Here is a 22,524-nt window from a genome sequence, read left to right on the forward strand (position 1 = left end):
AGTTTTCTATTACAAATAAATGCTTTATTAATTTTGACTGTTACCGTTAGATTGTAATGTCAGGACCATAGAACTACCATTGCAAGTTCAAATATTTCGACTGGTTCTCTTTCCTCGACTGTTTTTGGCTCGAAAGTGTGTCTATTACCGCAACTGTCGAAGCTCGATTCGCAAGGTGGAAAATAACGGGACAAATGTCAACAAAACCTATAATTAGGCGAATTCATAACCAACTTCGAGAAGAAGCAATGAAAACATTCGAGTCGTTCTCGGACTCATATAAAGCTATGCTAACGACCGAACAACAAAACTGGAAATGCTTTTAGGTCAACTGTCAAAGCTCGAATCGCAAGATGGAAAATAACGGGACAAATGGCAACAAAACATATAATTAGGTGAATTCATAACGAACTTCGAGAAGAAGCAATGAAAGCATTCGAGTCGTCCTCGGACTCATATAAAGCTATGCTAACGATCGAACAACAAAACTGGAAATGCTTTTAGGTAAACATTAATACTTTCTGTAGAAGCTAGCAATCATGAGATCGAACATTGGGTTACCATTTCTCGCCGTGACTTCCTGTGAAGCGGATAACCTTTCCAGCAAAAAGGGTAATGGATCTTCATCCATATATTTTAGAAGGTCTTCGTAAGCGTGCTGTAAACCAATAAAAAAAAATTCTTTCCAAAAAATTGACATTAATATTAGTCCTTAAATGAATTCTATTTCACTTTAGACTATCAAAATAACATGCCCGGCAATCCTTTATGCGTTTGCTCCGAAGTTTTAATGGATTTAAAAAAGTTTGCATAAATTTTACATTTTTTGTTTTTTTGTTTTTTTTGTTGTTTTTTTTTTGTTTGTAAATTAAGTCAACATGCCGTAGTCAATGTGTTTGCATACGTTATGATTAATGATCTCATTATAAAATTCACGTAATCACGTTAATAATGATCATTGAATTAACGACGATTATGATAATAATTATTGATGATGCCCATTAATGTTTAAGTAAACAAATATCGTTCGCAGCCATCGTTAACACATTCGCTCAATGTAAAGTAAGTTATTGAAAGCGGAGAGGGAGGTAGAATTAAATTGCGTTAGTTTTGGATGATGACTTTGCTAATGTTTTTTATTTTTTAAAATTTTTTTTTTTTTTTTTTTTTTTTTTAAATATATCTTTAAGTGCATATTTAGTAAAATGATTTAAAAGAAATACTTTTTAATTAATTCAATTAATTTCCCTTTAGTTACTTTTCTGCAGTCTTGAGAAAATCCTTTTTCAAATGTAAACTAATTTTGCAAAAAAAAAAAAAATAAAGAGAAAAAACAAAAAACAAACAAAAAATGGAAAGAAAAGTGAATTTAAATATTTACATTTAATTTCAACCTTCAGCTATTTTCTAAGCACTTTAATGCATAAGGGTGTGTGTGTGTGTGTGTGTTTGTGTTTCGTAGAATAGTGAAAACAAAGAGACAGTGCGCTTCTTTCTATTATTCAACATTAAAATAAATGTATGTTGTAATGTATATGCTTACTGGCTTGACGATATACGAATACACGTATATATACTTACACATGCATACATGAATATATATATACACATATATATATATATATATCAAACACGCACTCCCACATTTAAATACAACATCACATCATAATTACACAAATACACAATAAATATGTAATTGCGTAAAAGTTGCTATAAGTGTTTATATGTGTGTGTGTATGTGTGTATATATATATATATATACAAACATATAGACATAAATGATATGTGTGTACTTCTGTTGTGTAGTAGTGTAAATGTTATCACAACAACAACAACAACATTTTAACCTGAAACCAGGTTAAAATGTTTTTAGTTTTCTACGCTTTTCCTACGTTTCTGCCTTTCTTTACTCCTTTATAGCTCTTGGGGGACTTGCAAAACATTTCATATTTATTCGCCTGACATTTTAATACATTTATGCATAATTGTGATTATATATACATATGCGTGCATGTATATATGTATTCATATATGATGGTGTTCATGTATATCTCGTTTGCTCCTGTTCATGTTCATGTTCATGTTCATGTTTTTCTATAATTATATGATACGTTTTTGCATTTCGTTTTTTTTTTTTTTTTTTTTATTTCTCTTTATTCTCGGGTCTTTAAACGACTCATTAAGTTTTTATGTCTGTTTAACGCATTTACATATGTGCGTTCGTTTACAGTGAAATCTCTCTAAGCGGACATATTCTGATAGGCGGGTACACGGTTTTTATTTCAAATATTTTCCCATCAATATTTATCTCTTTAAAACGCTCTCAGTTGCTGTCTTTTAATTAAATCTCTATTCAAAGGCTTGCCTTAAGCGGTTGGAAAATGTGAAACAAGGGCATCTAGAATATCATGCGGCAAACTCGTGCAATTAAAAGTTTTTAATTTTTCTTTGCCCTGATTTGGAAATAGCGCATCATTCAATAAGTTCGTAGGAATGACTGTTGCCGCATTGATATGATTTTGAAGTAGTATCAGCCCTCTAGTCAAATGCATTCAATTTTCATGACGTTCCAATCATTTTATATATGTACGTTACGCACGATATTCAGTTTTTTCCATCGTTTTACAATAACTAAGTTATCGGCACTAAAGCAACTGTAGCTTGTAAAACTTGCGCACAGTTCGTTTGAATGGCGACATTTAAATTGTTTCGTCAATAGTAAGGATGTGTATATGTAATCCTACAAATTTATTGAGTGATGTGCTATACGTTGTTTGTTGCTCGAGAAGATTTACGATTTTTTCCCTTTCCTTTTTCCCAACATCACATACCGCGAACGACATCAGATAGATAGGAAACATCGAAGTTCGTGTAGATAAGAAAATTAAAGTCTTATCAGTGTGATGATGAGTTTTGCATAAAATCTAACATCGGATTTTTTGGCAGACATCAACGGCGTTGAACAATCGAACAATGATTTCCCGGATTTGGTTTTTCAAATTTGTTTTTTTTTCCCTTCTCGTAAGCCTCGAGTAAAAAGTTGAACTACCTCGTTTAGCTAAACCCTTAAAAAGATGCAGAATACAACGCCATATGGGCCCCACTATAAATATAAAGAATGCTCCTTGGGTGATAATACTGTCATTATTAGAATTAAAGACATTAGACTAATGTTTAGTGTAAAGTGATTTCAATTGCGCGATAAAATAAACATAAAGAATTAAGTATAAAGAAAAAAGGCTTTGAGGACTGCACGATCTTGCAATCGGACTCGGCGGCTTCTACTTAGTGACTGTGCATCTTTGGAACTTGACTCGTCAGCTTCCAATTGACGGCTGACTCTTTTTTTTCTGCATTTCTCTCCTTGAAACGTTCCTTTGCCCGCTTTATTATCAGCTATCCCTCTCTCCACTGTTTACTTCTCTTCTAGCCATCTCTACTTTACATAGATATGCCAAAAAAAAAAAGAAACAGAATTTCTTTATGCAGACCTCATGACTTGATATTTCAAGAAATCTACCAGGTTTAGCGGTCGCTGCGCATGCGAAAAGTAAGGGCGATCGGAACTTTTTTTCTTATTTCTTTTACAGTCATATATCTGCTCGTACATTACGCATTCTTAGTGAAATTTGATTTTTGATTTTCGCTCCAATAAAAAAAAACTTAATCTGTAGGCTGTTCTAGGAAGATGACTTCAGACGTTCAGGGTTAAGCAATGAGTTTCCTTCTGTAGGCCTTAACGGGCCGTATAGGGGTACGGAAAAGACTGCGTCAAATGTTTTTCGTTCAAATGAACTATACTTTAGCGATGAAAAGACGGAGTATCTGTAGGGGTCAATTGATTATCCTCACCTCCTACTTCTTGCAAGTAACAATTCAGGAGATTAAAATCTGGATAGCGAAGTGGCCATAGAAGAAAACAAATTGATCCTACGAAATAGCAGACAAATGTATGAATGTCGTGAAATTTTGTACGCATTGGGTAGAAAACTTTGTGGATTGAAAAGCGCTTTCAGATAGATTGGAAAGTTTCAGACGTTGAGAGGTCCAAGGGAAAACATTTGAATAGCTTAATACATATTCTTAACGAAGACCTTGCAAGGTCCTTGATTTCCCTATTTCGGTGTTGGACAAGTAGTTGCAAATATGTTCCAATTCTTTCACGCAACTATATTTTCAGCGTGAAAGTCGCAGTCCTAGATCAATATGGCTCAAGTCGAATGGCTAGTGAAAAATTAATGAAACTTTGGTCTTCTTTAGAATTTCGGAGTCGTTTTACAACTAAAAAAAAAAAAATAAAAATAATTGTAGACGCACAACTACACGTTTTGCTACCGTTTGTTATAAATATTGTTTTAGAGGAAGACCAAGTCGAACCGCTTCGCCATTGAATGAAAAGTGAAAATGATAAGAAATTTATTGGTGAAATAAAAGATGAATCTACGAAAAATTTTCATATCATTTTGATAAATTAAAAAAAAATTGTATACCAAAGTTTCCAAAATTTTGCACTTGAGATGACCAACGAAAGCAACTTGCATTGTAGACAATTTGTAGACGCATGTTCGATGTATCAATTGACTAACATAGTGATTCTGAACGCTAGTCGGCCATCCATTAAAAATGCCCTACTAATGTTTTTTTAATATCATCATTCATGTAATGACTTTTGAAAACAGGGGAAAAGTGGTCCGATTCGAGGCATTTCCAATAGTGTTTGACCTTGGGCCAAAGCATCTCGACCTACCAAATTTCGTCCGAGTATGAGGTGCAACACAAAATACCAAACAGATAAGTTTAGATCGATCGGCGTAATATAAGTTGACTTTATCCCAAGTCCTTCTATTCATCAGCACAAACTTAATATTAGCCTATAGGGTATAATTGCTTTCTCGAGCACTAAATGAGAAGACTGACTTATTGGAAATGGTTATGCAAAATAATTGTTTCCTTACAATCAAAATTCTAGTGGGAAATGAAAGTTCGCCTAAAGCAAGACATATCAAGATAATTAAAAAGACTTTGCTGTAATTTGAAAATTTAACTTAATTTTTTTTTTTTGCAAAATGTCTTATAGTAAAAACAAAAGGAAAAAATTGTATGCTAATGTGCATCAAAACATGTTGATCTAATTAATAGCTTAACTTTATAATCCACAAACAGCATACAAACCCTCTAATCCTGGCGAAAGCGATAAACGAATGGAAAGCGATCAGAACAAAACAAAATGATTAGGTTTGTGGATGAAAGGCTTTGGCAAAGTTAACACAGTATTTAGGTATAACTATAAAAATAAGGAATCACTTTATGGTTTAAAAAGGATTACTAAGCATTTTCCATACAAGTGAAAGAAATTTACGGATCATAAAATAGCGTAAATGATATGTTCTTTCAATTTCCTTTTCTTTATGATATGAATAATTCGCAATTGTTCAACACTTTCAATAAAATGCTGTTTTCCTAGTCATAATAGTTCTCTTCAATAGCTTTTCAATTTTTTTTTTTTTTCTTGCTTCTTTTTTCTTTTTTTTTAATACTCATGACGATTTGTGAATGCTTATTGGGCGGAATGTAATATTTTTGCATTTGGAAACATGATAGTAATTCCTTTCTTTCAGGCAACCCCTTTAAGTTATTAAGAAGAATGCGGAATATGTTGGAACAATACCGTATGCAGTTCATTCAATATTATTTGAGTTTATTTTCTCAAAGTTATTAGTAGGCGTGGTCGATCTGTATGGTAGTTGTACATCATTTTATTGTTACATCCTATGAGAACTGATCGGAAAAGTGATCTAATCAGAAACGTTTTTAATTGCCATCGTCCCCGGGCAGAAACTTGTCCGTGAACACACAAAAACAAGACAAGCAGATGGACACATGGACAGACACGTTTAAAACAAGTGATCCTAAATCGATCGTTATAATAAAACCTTGGAACAAACTTAATATACCTTTGCAACACAAATCGTGTAAGGTATAGCAAGGTGCAATCGACAAGCGAGCCTATTATCTATATCCTAAAGCACTTCGCTAAATATATCGTCGTAAAATAACCAAAAAAATACATTTTATTTCCATATAAAGGACTTCCTTTAAAGAGAGCCCTTGCATGGGGGCAAACTAATAACGTGAAAAATTTGGTAAAGCCGTTCTTTAAGTTTCTTAGGAAAGCACTTTCATCTTTTTCCAATAGAAGATGCAATTTTCTCTTCTCATTGCCAACTACACAGTTAAGCCGCTTAATCAATATATATATATATATATATCTTCACGGCTGATACAGCAAGACTTACTTGTGAAAATGTTTGATTGATTTTGCGCAATGGCTTTTGGTTGGTGCTCTTTCATATCGGGGAAGTGGAAAGCAGCATTTCTGGCCCTTTTTACGATCGAAAATGTAAATATGTTGTTCAAGTAAGAAAAAGATTAGCCGAAGTGTAGAGATAAGATGCACTGGCAGAACGCCACTGGCAAAACTGGTTTACAAAATTCTGTTTCGGCAATGTTCACCTTGAAGATGCACCACGTTCTGGGAAGGCCAGTTGAAACTGATGCACACACAACAATGGCTTTAATTGATGCAAAGTGGCGAACTCATGAGATCGCTGAGAGATTAAATTTATTAGATTCAATGATTATTTATGATAAAACATTTATACAAAAAAAAAAAAAAAAAAAAAAAAAAAACCGAAATTACTTTCCGAGCAACTCAATATTTTTTCTATAAAACACCGAAAATCAGAGTTTTTTGCCATTACATGGGAACCGGCCCGAAAGATAGACATATTTAATCCGGGCTTAGCACATTACGTTTATATCTTAAATCGTGCTATAGTGAGCCAATCACCATTATAAGGCACTAAAAATTACAGTTCATGCTGCCGCATGAAGCATTATTCTAACGACGTTTTTTACATTTATTTAGTACACGGGGATCCTTTTCTCTATAGATTTTCACGGAAAAATCTTAAGAAAAGCAAATTTTCTCCGTAGAACGATTTTTCAGTATAGGTTGGGTGGCATATGGGCAATGGTGATACAAATGGTTCGGCCTTATCCATTTTTGAATTAGGTCAAAACATGCCATTATATCGTTTTTCGTCATTATCTGAGAAAAATTCCGACCTGTAGATTGAATACGAAATAAAATGGACCGACATCGCACATACAGAATATACTAGTTTTGCATAGAAATTGAATATAAAAAATTTGTATAGAATTTGATCATTTTGTGGAACATGTCCCATATAAATGTTTTGAACAAGATAACACTTCATAAGACAAGAAAGATGAATTTTTATGCTTCTACGAAGAAAGTTAGCCAGCAGTTAGGTCCCTGTGTGGTATCCTTTCCATATAAGAATCTTTTGAATGAGGTTCGATTTTGGGCATTTTATGACGAAAATAGGTGAAGAGTGATATAGTTTTGATAACTTTTACTAAATTTGAACGATATTAACCGTTTAAGGGTTTTCATGAATAGCAAGCACTTACATGGGAATGAGATATGATTTTTGAGCATTGCATTAAGAAAAGTTATGTGCGGCATTGAATGATGGATCTTGGCATCTTGACAAAAGCTCGGGTTGATTACCTATGAAAAATTTAAACTTTCTGTTTTCGTTTTCAGGTACACTCGCTACACACGCTGGCTGCCCGCGAAAACGAAAGCGAAGCTAATTTTCAGCTACGTGATTAGTTTCCTCACTTTCGTCCAGCAAGTAATAATTCCATCATTCCCAAGCTATTGCAAGAATCTAATCGAGTAAGAGTGGCAAAGTTTTGTTATTCATTGTAAACGTGTCAATCTATCTGGCATTTAAGCGAACTAAGCGAAGCGTTAAATATTTGTGTTTCACATTTTAAGCTCATACTTTTACTTAGCATTTTTAGGCTTTAATTCCCTATTTCAAGATCTTAGTGGCGGACTTTCAGTCAATATCGATGAATGCATAGTGCCAAATCGATTGGTACTCTCTATGCGTTAACTCCAGTAGTCCATAATTTTTTCAACAATGAAACAAAAAAGTTCAATGCAAAAGTTCAATGTTCTTAAGTCGGCTCTTTTTAAAAAAATGTATCGCTTTAAATCATACAGAACAATTTTGTGTTCCTCCTTTATCCATTTAATGCTCCCTTTCTCTCTCTCTCTCTGTCTCATTCTCTCCCCATTTCATTCCGCCGCTTTATCATTCTCTCTCTCTTTTATGTTTTCATAGCCATTTGAAGAACATATGGAATTCATTTGCCAAAGCTGATTAAGCATCCAATACCTTGCAAATCAAATGGAAAATTCTCTTAACCGAATAGTTATTAAAACCGGAAATGCGATTAGGAAACTGAGAGCAAACAGTAAATACGCATAAGCATAACTTTTTCCATACATAAGCTTTGATAAAAAACAAAGAAAAAAATAAATAAATAACACAATGCAATGTACAATAATATACAACCATATACCATATCTATCTATAGATGCATTTATACGCACAAACAGCTGCACACATATATGTATGCATAAATTTTTTTGCTGATCGCTAGACTAAATTGTCTTATTTAATCTAGGTAAAGGAAAATTGTCACAAATCTATCTGCCTGTATCTATGAGAAATGCTGGCACTTGTCCTCATACATACATGCTTGCATACATATATATAAATAATTATATATACATTCAATAGACAGTGAGAGCACATATACCACAGTTGTCTAAGCATCGCAGCAGCAGGTGGTAATACTGTGCGGTATTGTAAAAGTACACAAGTTTAATGTGTCCTCTAATCCCCACTGTAAACATCATTAGCCAATATAATATGCATTAAATTTAATGATAAAACTGTATGCTCCACACTGCCCACAAACAGTTAGAAATTTCAGCCAAGGCAGGCATACTGTTAGCCAGCCATCCAGCCATCCAGTCATCCAGCCATCCAGACAATCAGCCAGCCTGTAAACTTAGGCAGCCAAGCCAAGTCATAGATATGTACATAATGCACTCTCTATAATTTGTCTGTTAGCCAAACAGTTAACCCCCCCTCCCTTACAACCATCATCAACCATCGTCATCATCATCATCATCATCATCTAGTTTGCCAGCCTGCTGCCAGGCGACAGCTCTAGCTAACTTGAAAGGACAGAACACACAACACACAACACAAGCATATACAACCGCATGGAGATACGATATACTCTAACAATGGCACGTTGTGTTTATATTTGCGAAATGGTAAAAGTGTAGATACTTTCTATGCTGATGTTGATTCTTTGGGCCTTTTCTCTCGTATCTCTTCTGTACTTTGTGTTTGCGTGTAAGTAAATGGGCGCATGTCTTTACATTTAATCTAAGAATGCTGCTGGTTCACCACTTTGGTAAAGTTTGATTTGTAGGTAAATTGAAAAAAGAAATAAAACACGAACGAGAACGTGTACCTGTGTTCACTGCCTTAACTTGCATGCAGTAGGACCGGCTGCGTATATGATAAATATCTCAGGGAGTAGACTAAGGAATTTTAAACACATGCACTCAGCATACACGTACGTAACCTTGCATTTTTCTTTCAACTTGGTTAGAATTAAAATTTTTAATACCACATAAATGCCTTCTCACGTATTGACTAAATTAAAAGGCTTTTAATTGTCAACACAAAAAAAAAAAAAAAATAAAAAATAAAAAAAAAATAGAATTTAATGTTAATTTGAAAGCGAAGCCTACCGTATTTAGGTCACTTTGATAGGTTTACTTTGAAATTTGGAATTCAATCAAAGTCGTACTGACCAGTCTTCATAATCCCTTTGCCAATATTCATAAAGTGCTCGAGTACGTTTGGAGTTCAACAAAGTAGTAGATGGGATGTGCTCCATAGTGAAGTTTCACTCTGTGGATTTCTTAACCGCAGTGGCATTAAATGCCCCCTTCGATAGCCCGGGGCGACATTCTCTATAGCGGGACCTTTTCTTTCTTGTTCGTGGAAAATCCCGCTACTTTCGCAAAATACCTTACAATATGTTATGATCGTAAATCTACTAGCTTGGCCTCCCCCTTTCAGACTTCCCAGTTTCTTCTCACTTCCTAACTATTCTCCCTCTAGCTCTAGAGCAAAAATATGCTTTGCTTAAGTATTTTCACTTTCTTATCAGGTTAAATATTTATTTATTCCTCTTGTCCTACCTTCTGACCGACATATCATAAGGATACTCGATTGCCTCATGCAAAGTTTCTTTTACACGAAAAGCAACACAGAACGCAAATGAGGTTCACTTCATCAAATTAATTCACAAATTCTCTCTCTTCAAAACTGTGCCATTTTCCTTGCAAAGGTTAGCTCTGCCCCCCGATTTTGAAATCGACCGTTTCGTAACTTCGTACGAGATCTACTCTCCTTGTCTTCAGATTCTGAATAAAATTTCTTAAGACTATCGCTCTCTTCACTAATCCGCTTTTTGCTTTCTTCTTCATAATTCAAAAATGAACACAAAAACCAATCAAAGCTAAAACATTTGCATTGCAAATTCAACTAACAATTATCGAACCGTTTTTCAGTTGGAATTGAGAAAATCATTGGGGATCTGTTTTGAAAGTTATAAAAATCTCAGGTCTTTAATTCCGTCACTTTACATTTCAAAATAGCAATGAAAATGGCTAAGAAAAAGAAGGCCCTAATTCTGCGAGTATAACACAATCGTAGGTGCGTTCAGCGGTCTGAATTTTTACTTATGCTTGACGTAAGTATTCCCAGAAAAATAAACAAGATTTGCCCCGCGAAAGTAAAAATATGGAAAAAATGTCTTTACGGCATCGGATTGCCAGCCCACGTTAAACTATTCCTAGATTTTGAAATTTTTTGAGAGTCCAGTCCAATTAAAGGCACGTTATATTCCCAAAAAGTGTGCAAGTAATACCGTGTGTTACCGAATTTTGAGCTTTTCGTAGCACTGAAAAGTTGTCCTACTGAAGTCTTCTAAGGTGTTAGATAGAGTCCAGGGTCAGACGACGTTTTGGGGAAAGCTCGACAACATGCTGCTGAATCGTGATCGATGATGCAGTCTAAGCGAGTCTTTAACATTTGAACATTACCGCTGATCTTATCTGAGGGGGTCACCTGGATAGTATTAGTGTATCATGATCTTATTAAACGAAATAATCACTAAGGAACACTTCCAGCAACGGTAAATGATTAACTGATACTATAAAATAAACTACAGATCGTGGCATGATCACGCTCCACCCCATATGCGAAAACTCACTGAAGGAAAGTCAGCAGTGGAGAACTAGAAAGTATAACATTTCTTGCGGCCGTTATTCCTTCTAAGTAATGTTGGTTTTAATCAATAAATTATTCCCCGTTCAAGCATGGTTTCCATTCTTACAACATTACATAAAAGAAAAGAAAAACTAGTCCTTTCACTTGTAACCTCGAAAGATCAGTTATTCTTTTCGCAGGTATTTGGTATTCCATCTAAAGGGTGAGTCGAATGGAATCTGCCGATGGCCCCTACTCTAAATAAATTACTTTGTCATTTTTTATTTATTTTTTTTATTGATTAGTAAGCAATTCAATTCAATTAAAAAGTCGCCAGAAACTTTATTACATTCCAATGCTATAGATATATATATATATATATATATATATATATATATATATATATATAGATGTAAAAAAGGGGAAATATTTACCTTAGCATTTTTAGATCTATATTTATAAGCCTGTCTGCTTTGTTATTACATTTTATGCTGCATGCTCTCCTTTTGTCTAAGGTTTGAGGAAATTATAAAGTTTTACCTTCACTTAAAGTTGGTCCTTTCCATGGTTATTTATGTATTGAAATGTGTGCTTGTATACGAGCATACATTCGTATCTGCATCTGTTTCTGTCTATTGCTCTGTTGTCCTTTTGAACTAATTTTGTTTGTATTTATTTTAATCAGTTTTGTTTAGTTCTTTACTGTTGTTTATAGAGAAAAAGAACAAAACAAAAAAAAAAAACAAAAAACAAAAAAAAAAAAAACAGAGAAAAACCTTACGATCTTCTTTATTCTGAAGATAATATTTAGGTTGATGAAGAAAATTCAAATTTTAAATCTCTTGCATTTTCTATTGTCTGTGAAGTTGTTTGATAACCTTTTTAATTATAAACTTTGGTTTAAGATTTTAGTTAAATAATCATCTTCTCAATTATTTAACGTAATTACAATAATTGTTTACATACATATATTCTAAACCTATTTATTTTACTACATCGTCAAGTATAGTTCTCCGCAAATACTCGAATGGAGGACATAAATGGATTACATAACACTTGCGACGCATATTTTAGTGCATTCTTTGTTCAGTGAATATTTACGCAACGATTACACGGTAGATATTTTTCACAATATTATTCTAGAATTGTATTCTCTGTTAGCACAGTTATGCGTGCACTGTACGTACAACTTTCTAGTCAATGCTGTATGTGGACTAAAAAGTTTAGAGCTTTGTTCAACGGTGTCTGTATACTCACTGTCGGCATATTCATGCAATGATGACAGGAACGATGTATGTTGATATCCTTTTCTTTACACTTTGATATACTGAACGACAGCTTGTAAACAGCTTGAAGTTTTATTGTAACCAGACGGATCTGATAAAGGGTTTAGGTTATAAATCTCATTTATATTTTACTAGAGGACCCTAAATGGTTTCAAAAGTTCATAGTTGAACGCGCATTGGTTAACTTTCTAAAAAGAAACTTCCTTGCCGGATGGATAGGATCACTAAAGTTAATCTCATTTCATAAAAAAAGGCAAGTCAAAGATACTATCAATCAACTTTACCCTCAAACCAATGCGTAGGATTAGTGTAAGTTTCTCGAAAAGCGGCAAAGATATAAATAGTACCATATTCTCATATGGTGATAACGGGATATGTGGCTATCGAAGGCTAAATCTCTGATCGGATCGTGCTAATCCGGCTCTATTCACCGAAGCTTCAATAAGTAAATTGAAAGAGAGCTTACGATCAAAGACAATACACAGACCAAGAATTGAAGTAACACGAATCAACTTTTATTTCAACAACGATACCAATTATGGTTATTTTAAAGTAATTTAATATCTGTGGTTTGCCTTGAGTCAACTAATGTGTTGATTTGACCCCAAAAAAAAAAGATCCACGGAACTTACGTGATTTCGTTGATCAGCTCTTCAATGATATTTTTTCAGAATACAGGATCGACGAGCTTTTTTCTCAATAAATCGATCCTGCCAAGAGATGTATGACATGTGGCGACATTTTATTGAAAGCATTTTGCATCCAAGTGAAAGTCTTCTTATGGTAGAAAAAAAACGGTAGTTATGCCTCGATAGCGTTCGTTTTTCTTTGATCAAAACATAATTCATACTTCCGCTTCAAAAAATTATTATTCCGGATCATAAACGACATCATAAACCCTATCAAACTGTGAATTTTTGTCAATCTGGAGGTATTTCAAGATAAGTACGAGGTTTTCTTTTTCCAAGTTTTTTTTTAATTAGTTTACAAGTCTTCTAACCAAACCTAAGCCCCTTCAGTGAAGATGATTTTTTCCTTTAAACTGCCATAAAGCGCAAATCTCTACTTATCGATGATGTCATGGAAAAGTTGGATCTTCATAGATACATTGAAAAAAAAGTTAAAGAGAAAATTACAGAAGGAAACCTACAAAGCCATCGTCAGCACTACTCTTCTATTAAACCTCAATTAATTCCAACTTTATATCCAACGAATGTTGAGAAAATCAAGACCCAAATATTTTTGAGAAATTTGCCTTGGCCACACAATTACAACTCAGCAATGAATCGTAAAGAAGACTTCCTCCCCAATCTCCAATTGTGGACAAATTCTCTGTGACTGCCACAACGTTTCCTTAGCTAGAAATATGGCATCTGACATTCTACAATCAGCTACAGAACAGAATATCAATACAATATATTATCTTATCAACACTACTATGCTCAATATTTAATGTACTTTTATGAATTAGAGCCGATAGCCTGTGTTGCTAGTGCTCAATGTCTTTTTTTTTTTAGTCTAAGAATTTATTTCATTAGTCCAAAATTATAATAATAATAATAAAAATAGTAAAGTAAGAAAAATTTCCAGTTGATAGATAGTTCTTTTTTTACCACTTTGACGGTCGGTTTCTTGAGGTCGCGGCTTAACCTGAACCTCTCAATTAAATTATTTGTGCTCTCTGCAGATCAATTATTTGGCTATAACAGCCATCGGCTAATGCATGAGGCGATGATTACTAAACAAGTAAGCACACTATAGAGGGTTACGGCTCACCATTAAACACCCTACGCCACATCACTGTTATATATAGCAGAAAAGGTCGAAAAGGTAATGCTATTCGAGCTCCTTTCATTAGCATTCGTCCTTGGGGTAGAACATGTCGGTATAGCAAATATTCTCAATATAACTAAAAAATTTGGGGCCAATAGATTGAGGTTAAAAAATAAGAATACCGAACGGACGGACACACGGGCATACAAGCTTAAATCGATCCGGAAAGTGATTCTGAATGTGAAAGTTGGGTCACACATCCGCACAATTTTAATAAATACCATAAGTGGTGACTAAATGGGCATTTAATTTGAATGATTTTTCACTGTTTGGCAGATGTTATTACTACTCTCCAAATTATCGGCTCACATATTGTTATCGTTTGTTTAGATCAAAAGAATAATTTCTACGACTATAAAATGGATGAGAACCAGCGGCGAGGATTATTACAAAAACAGTTTTGTATCACATTCACTGACGTCATTATATGAGATATTAGTTTCCATATTATGATATGTGGGTTTACCGAAAACTTTCCGACATACGTAAGAAAAAAATTCTTTTTTGTTGTTATACAAAATTTGACTTTAATCCTCAACGTAATCTTCTACACTGCTAAGGACACAGTCATTGTAACGGTATTCCACCCCTGGAACTTATTTTTAAGATCTATCTGTAGAACTTAGTCATTGAGAGTACATTTGAAGAATATTGTGGGTGTGGCAGCAAATCGTAGCTCCAGCAAGTAAATGCAAATTCGATATTATAACCATCGATTCGGTATTTTTGCATCTCTGCGAGCTAAAGCAACACCGAACGTACGTTCAGATTTTTCGTGATTATATGTTGGTACAGTATGTGACAAACATATTTTTTAGGTACGTTCATAGACTCTGATATTCTTCTAAGCTTGCTCGGGTGGTCGATCAGCAGAATTTAATCAACCGCTCGTGAGCGATGTTGTTGTCAGCGATTACTCATCTTTTGAGCCTTGCGTAGCTGGTGCGGCCACATTTCAATACAGTTGCCAAAAACTGCACGCTGACAGACAGCTTTCATCCTCGCAGATAGCTTAACTTATGTAGACGTATTGCCCTGTACGAACAAATATATGCTGATAGCCCGAAACTCAATTTTATTCCGTTTTCCACATCGACCTTCGACGAATACTTAGCATTTATCTCATGATCATATTCTTCAAGTTTCGTAGGCAGAAAGGTCCCTATGCCCATATTTAGTTCGGAGACTTTTTAGACAATCTACATGTTTGCTTATTCATCTTTCAAGGCGTGTCACAGTCTGGTTTTGAAGAACGACGGGATGGTGCCTAATGACATGTTGATGACACGGTAAGCCAATGCAAGTGTAAATCAACAAAGCTCTAACTAAATGTTGCGTAGAAAGAATGCGAGAATGGAAACCATTTGGCCCCTGCATGCACTCTTTTTAAGCAAACTGTATGCACAAAAGCATGGTATGATAGGTTTAAACGGCTCTTAAAAATATTTTTGATGGAAAATATTTCCTTCAAAAGCAAAGAAAGTATTTTTTTGATTTCATTTGTTTCAATTAGTTCTCAAAGTATAAAGACTTAATCTTCTTATTGATTGCACCTTTCAATAGAAAAGTTTATATAAGACAACTTTGCAAAACAGAAAGCTACTTAGCGTGATCATAGTTAATCTGCAGCTTAGAAGTTTTACATTTGACCATAAGAAGATGGAAAGATTGATATTATGGCCTTTAAACGTTTCCCACCGGACACCGACAAGTAAAGTGCTTAGATTAAGTCTATAACATAACAGTGTTTTTTTTTTTTTTTTTGTTATCTATCAGTCTAACATATACTGTGTTGTGATTATTCGCCAAAAATTCTTGCGGCTGCAAATGCTAATAAAGATATTCCCATAAATATGCATAAATTTGTTTTTTTTCCTCGGCTCATGGTTTTTTTTTTTTTTGGCAAAATTATTCTTTTCTAAACATTTTATCTAAATTGTTGAAAAAAACGTTCACTAATCTGGCGTAAGCGCGTGTTCAAAATTTATTTTTCCTCTCCATAAACTTTAACAAAAAATTATATTAATTTATCTAGAAAGAGAGAGGACAGACAAATAGACGGACAAACAACAAAGTCTTGAACAAACCAGCAAACTTTTACCATAAATCTTTTTTTGTTTGTCGTTGTTCTGCTTCTTATTTTCCTTCTTCTACGGCTTTGTCTTTAACAGTGTGAGTTAAACTAAATGAATGGATTAAAATGATGTCAGTGATTTTATGCTTACAGTAAATGCACTCTCGAACATTTGCCACAACATTTTTCATTTACAACAAACACTCACATACACATGCATACGTGGTCGATAAAAGCGTTGGCAACCAACTTACACACGTACACAAAATATTAAAAAAAAAAAAATGAAAAAAAAGAAAAAGGAGAAGAAATTAAAAAAAAAATAAAAAAAAAAATTGGAGAAGGCAACGCACGCACACACACAGGTACTCGAATAACACAAATGATGAGAAAATATGCCTTTAACTTGGGCAGAGTGCATAATACACATTGCATATGGCAGGAAAAGAAGTGCAGAGGAGAGCAGTGAAATTTTAGTAAAGGACACGTTCTAAGGTGTGTCGTAAGGTTAAATGCAGTCATTTAGCGTAAAATATATTTATGTGTGTAGAGTGTACGAAATAGGTTAAAGCAATTTGACATTATATGCACACTAACAAGTGCGCACAAGACCGCATACACATACATACATGCACGCATGCACTTGCAAACAAATGAAGGAAGATAAACTCGAAAGAAAGTAGTCTCGTTCAGTAAATCAAAAGTTAATGAATTGAAAATGTTAAACTAAAAAAAAAAAGGAAAAAAAAAGGAAAAACAAAAAAAAAGGAAAGGAACGAGAGAGAGAGTAGGAAAAGTGATGACTGCCACAAAACATAACTTTCATCATTTAGCTTAGAAGATTGTAATATTGCAACAACAACAACAATAACAATAACAACAACAGCAGTAACATAAACAAATTAAACATTAAAATGTTTTGTGATTTAGTTAAGAACTAAATAAAGCCAAAGACCATTTCTTTTTTTTCTTTTTTTTTTTTTTTTGCGCTTCACATTTATATGTTTTCCTATCTTTTCCCTTTACTTTCTATATTTCCTCTCTCTCTATGTCCCTCCTGTGTGTAAGTTATGTGAGAGCAAAAAAAAAAAAAAAAAACAAAAAAAAAAGGAATGCAAAAAAGACGCTACATATATATCCGTTATGCTGGCAACTTAACTTCCGTTGTCGTTAGCCTCCAAACGTTCCGTTGTTGTTAATGCTGCAGCATTTTTTCAAATACAGTTTTTTGCATTTCCGTGTTGTAAGAGTTGAAAGTTGATTTTTCTGCTTTCTCTATGTCTCCTACTCTCTATATATGAATGAAATGTTTTCAATCCCATCGCTCCCGACCTCATCCTCGTTCCGTTTGGAAACAATTAAATGAAAATATAAACGCAGTCATTTCTCTCTGTCTTTTTTATTTTTTTTATTTTTTTTATTTTTTTTTTTTTTTTGTTTGATTTCGTATGAACCAACAAATTGTTAGCCTTTTAGCACTTTTTCTGTCACATTTCATTTAAAAAGTCCTTTATTGCATTTTTTTCTTTTATTTTTTTTATTTTTTTTCCATATTGCTTCTGCTGCCTTAGCTATCTATATATAGAGGAAAAATACTCTGGTAACTAAATAAAAAAATCATGTTATGAGATTTATAGAAAATTTGATTTTAATAGTTATTTTTGTGCTACGTAGTCCATATGCTTGTTCTAAATCATGTATATTGGCAGAGACATGTGCATTGAGTTCAATTTCCATTCCATACAGTAACAAAAATTGTCAGTTTAATCAATTCCATAGTAAGAGTATTCTGATTGCAACATTCTTATATAATATATAGCACTGGGATATTGTCTTTAAAGCGCTCATGAATATCAAGAAGATAAACGCTAAAACCGAGCACCTCTTTAGGCAGTTCCTTAAGTACCTGAACAATCTCAAACGCTTCAATGCAATTCAAGCGATTTTCCTCGCTTTTACTCTCTCTGCACTATTCGTCCTAACCATTTTTTTTTTTTTTTGTATATAAGCATTGATGAACCAGCCTAGCCTAGCCTAGCCTAGCCTAGCCTAAGAATTTAAGTTTTTGATAAGCTATGCCATGTTTATAATACCTACCTATGTATATGATCATGTATTTCAGAGAAGTACGATATGTGGCTATATGCATCACCTGTTCAAGCTTTGCAAAGGTCAAACTTACCGCCTTCAGAACTGACGAATGCAATTAAAAAAAAAAAAAAAAAAAAATCATAAATATTTTCCCATGAATTTTTTTTACTACAAACAATTCTCTTATGTTGTGAAATCACTTGTCCCGATTATTAGATTAGAGATCGTTCAGTCATAGAACTGTAAGCATTTCAACAAATATTTGGAAATATTTCCCTTACGGTCAGATCAATTTTAATGACCCTTTGGAGATCCTGCTTCCGACTTCCTACAATTCCCAAGTCAATAAGGCAGAGACAAGTTCTATGAATACAGAAAAACTGGTACACCTATCAAAATGTTCATAAAAAGCCGAGCTCACTTAATCTAATATTTTTGCGATCTGACCGCTATATGTGTAAAGAATTTAAAGCATTAAATATCTCTAGAAGGAAGAGAGCTTTAGCGAAACGGTTTTTTAATAAAAGCAAAAGTCCCAGTTACAACTTCACTTGAATATTTGTCAGAGAAGAATAATAAAATATGAAAGAAATTTTCAGCACTAGTCTGTGTCTGGAATATACAATGACAAGAGTACCTTTTTCTCTGCCCTACTGTAATTCGCATAAAGCAAAGTCTTCAAGTACTTATAACCATTTCGATTTATTGTTTCGATCTCTTTTTTTATACTGCTTCGCAAGGAATTTTTAATCGAAAGCTGGACCACAGGCGTCTTCATTGATTTCTTGCAATTGTATACACAACGTGTATGCAATGTAAATAAATAAAAAGATTATAAACGGCTCTGGCTGAACCTTTCACACCCAACAGTGCAATTTTTTTGCTTTATCGTATATTGAAGGACCACCCATAGAATGCATGTGAAGCTTGCTATTACTGTACCTGAGCAGGGATATTAGTAATGGGCAAGAAATGCAGTTTTCTTTCGGTTTTTGAACGAGATGTTCTCACCTCATGTTGTACTTTTCAATCCTAACCTGCTTCCAGTTTAGACCGCAAATTAAATTTCATGTCAAATTGAAACTTTAGCTATCAGGAGAACGTTTACCACACATATTTAAAGACACTACTAGGCGGAAGGATAGATACACCTAGATGGATTCAATTTCGATACTATTAAAAAAAAAAGTACACTTTATAGGATTCTCCTGCAGATATTTTAACAGAAGAATTACGTTTTAATATTTTATAATATTGCGTTCTGACCGATCATACGTGGAACATATATTCAAATTGTTATCGTTATATCTGTTCTGGATTACAAACATCGAGGAGAAGCCGATTTTTTCGCTGAAAGTGTTTTTAGGTTACGTTGTAGCCAACTTGCCTGCAAAAACTGTCAAATTTGAAGCCAATACCATGAAGAGAATGCTTACCACACATATCCATAGAGATTTGTAGAGAGAAAAAAGTGGGCACACCTAGAATTGACAAATTAATTTTTGCGACCAGAAGATTATTTACCCGTCGAGCTTGATTCGATTCATCAAGACATATATCACATATATATCTTAAGTGGACTCAAAAGCTTTCTTCTTTTTTTTTTTTGTTTTGATCACATCAGTACACCCTACAGTACAGTACAACCTCCGGTGATGGGTATAAATATGGAATTTTATAATGTAGCCAATAAAAACTTCAAACGATGTAAAGGATCTAAGAAGAAATTCGCATTATTTTACTATGGACAGTTCATAATGTCTCCCCTTCGCCGTTATTCCTTCGTTTAAGGAAAGTAATCTGTTAAGCCTATTTTAAGATATTCTATCAGAATTTCGCAGCAATTGACAACGATTTGAATGGATCGCCTGCGTGTTCAGCGGTCGCTTCTAGTATCTTGGCAACAACTATTAAATTGAGCGACTTTTTCGTTCATGTTTAGCAACTTTATTAGGAAAACTTAGCTCGGTTTGTCAAATATTGTTCATAATAGTCAAACTTTAATTCAGTTTGTTATACAAAGTATTCTCTTTTGATTTCTAACAATTCATAATTCAGCTAATTTATAAACTTTTATAAATTGTCTCTGTGTAGGGAAGTACAGGTAGGTAGGTAGGTAGGTAAATTGCTATGTGTTGATAATAGAAGGAAAGATAATGCATACACTCCGAGTTACCGCAAAGTTTGTTTTACATAATGTTCCGACACATTATGTACTTTTCACCTGCTTAATTAATTTTTATCCTTACACTTAAACTGACAACTGGAAAAACAGAAATAATAGAGAGAAAAAAAAAGAAGCTAAGGCGGTAGAGAGTAATAGTAAGAGAAAAACATAGAGAGAGAGAGAGAGAGGGAGAGTGAGTATGATTTTTAAAGTGACACATAGCCAAGCTAAATAGGATAGGACGGAAAGACAAACCGACCAACTTTACCCATATGTGTTGGTTTATATAGAGGAATTTAGTCAACTGCCAACAACAGACAGAGTTTTGTTTGAATCAGACATATAAAGAAAGAGAAAGAATGAAAGAGAAAACAAAAAGCGGAACATTGTGCCTGTATGCGAGGGCACTTAATGCATCACATTTAAAATGCTTATCAGTTGTGCATTTACTTAACCAAATTTATATATGCACATGTGTTACCCAAGGTGTATCGGGGGTATGATGTCATTTATAAGTATATAGTGGCATGGACCTTAACATCATTTAAGGAAGGCTTTTGAATCTCTCTACACATATCTATATATCTATATATATATATATATATATATATATATATAATACTTGACAATGATACATATCTATATATAAAAATGTTAGTGTATATGTATGTATATTGGTCATGTTTTTGTGTGGGTTAGTGGGTGTATTTGGTTAAATTTTTGGCACTGATGTTCGGTAAGTAGATTGGTTGCATGCTTGCTTGCTTGCTCGCTTGCTTGCTTGCTTGCTTGCTTGCTTGCTTGCTTCCTTGCTTGGTGCGCTTGGCTGCTATTGAAGATATGAGTATTACTGTAAAGTAACAAAAACAAATTTATATCATGCTCTACCTCAACTATTATGCTTGTAACAACTGTCGTAAATTTTTCGTTTAATTTTTTCTTCATTTTCTTCTGTTTTACTTCCTGAGTCTGTTTTTCTTTCACTTTTTTTTTTTATAACCACCGACTTACGGATAGCGAATGGTGTAAAGCAAACTAAGTTTCAATGTCCGTTACATAGTTGAGTGCATTATTCATATCAATAGAATAAAGAGAATTCTAATTCTATCGAATATGTCCAATAAGTCAGATGCCGAACGAATAATTCTATTAGCTGTGTATATAACATGATAGGTAAGAGAAGCATTTAAAAATCGCTTTGATATCATTAATTGGGTCAAATAGATGAAATTTATAGTTTTTAAGAATATTTTTAAATATTTTTGTTTAATTTTTTTTTTTTTTTTTAATATATATATATAATTTTATTTGTATTTTTCTAATACATAATTTTTCTGTTTCGACCAAAATTGTAGGTTATTTTGGTTTCGGTTTGGGTTGACCTCAGAAACTCTCTCTTTTATTGAAGTTTTTATTCCCAGTGCATAGCTTTACATTCCTTTTGTTTTCATAGCAAACTGTTCGCGTTTATTTCGAAAATTTTTTGGCAGTATGCCAATTTGTTGTACACACACTTACAACAACCTTTCTACATATATAAAAGTATAAATATGTATGTTGTTTAAACAGTACCAAGGCTATGTTATATACTCCCATCGTGCACCACCTACATGCATGCATAAGCATGTGATTATTTTATCAATTCAATAGCTGAAGCTACCTACCTACCTACCTATCTACTTACCCACCTATCTACCTATTTACCTACCTACCAACCTATCTACCTACCTACCTATCTATCTATCTATCCATCCAACTACCTATTATCCAGCCAACCAGTCAAACAAACCAACGAAGCAACTTGCACACAGCCTGGTAAGCTTTACTTTG

At 33.8% G+C, this 22,524-nt stretch overlaps 1 long non-coding RNA gene across 1 annotated transcript; it reads left to right on the plus strand.

Annotated features, from left to right (window-relative positions):
• The first annotated feature begins 240 nt into the window (after positions 1–240).
• LOC119636119 lies at positions 241–693 on the plus strand. Its single transcript, XR_005247123.1, has 2 exons — positions 241–326; positions 505–693. It is a non-coding gene; the product is annotated as an uncharacterized LOC119636119 (long non-coding RNA).
• Positions 694–22,524: the final 21,831 nt, after the last annotated feature.

The sequence above is a fragment of the Glossina fuscipes genome, unplaced genomic scaffold (genome assembly GCF_014805625.2).
Source record: "Glossina fuscipes isolate IAEA_lab_2018 unplaced genomic scaffold, Yale_Gfus_2 28, whole genome shotgun sequence".
Classification (NCBI taxonomy): Eukaryota; Metazoa; Arthropoda; class Insecta; order Diptera; family Glossinidae; genus Glossina; species Glossina fuscipes.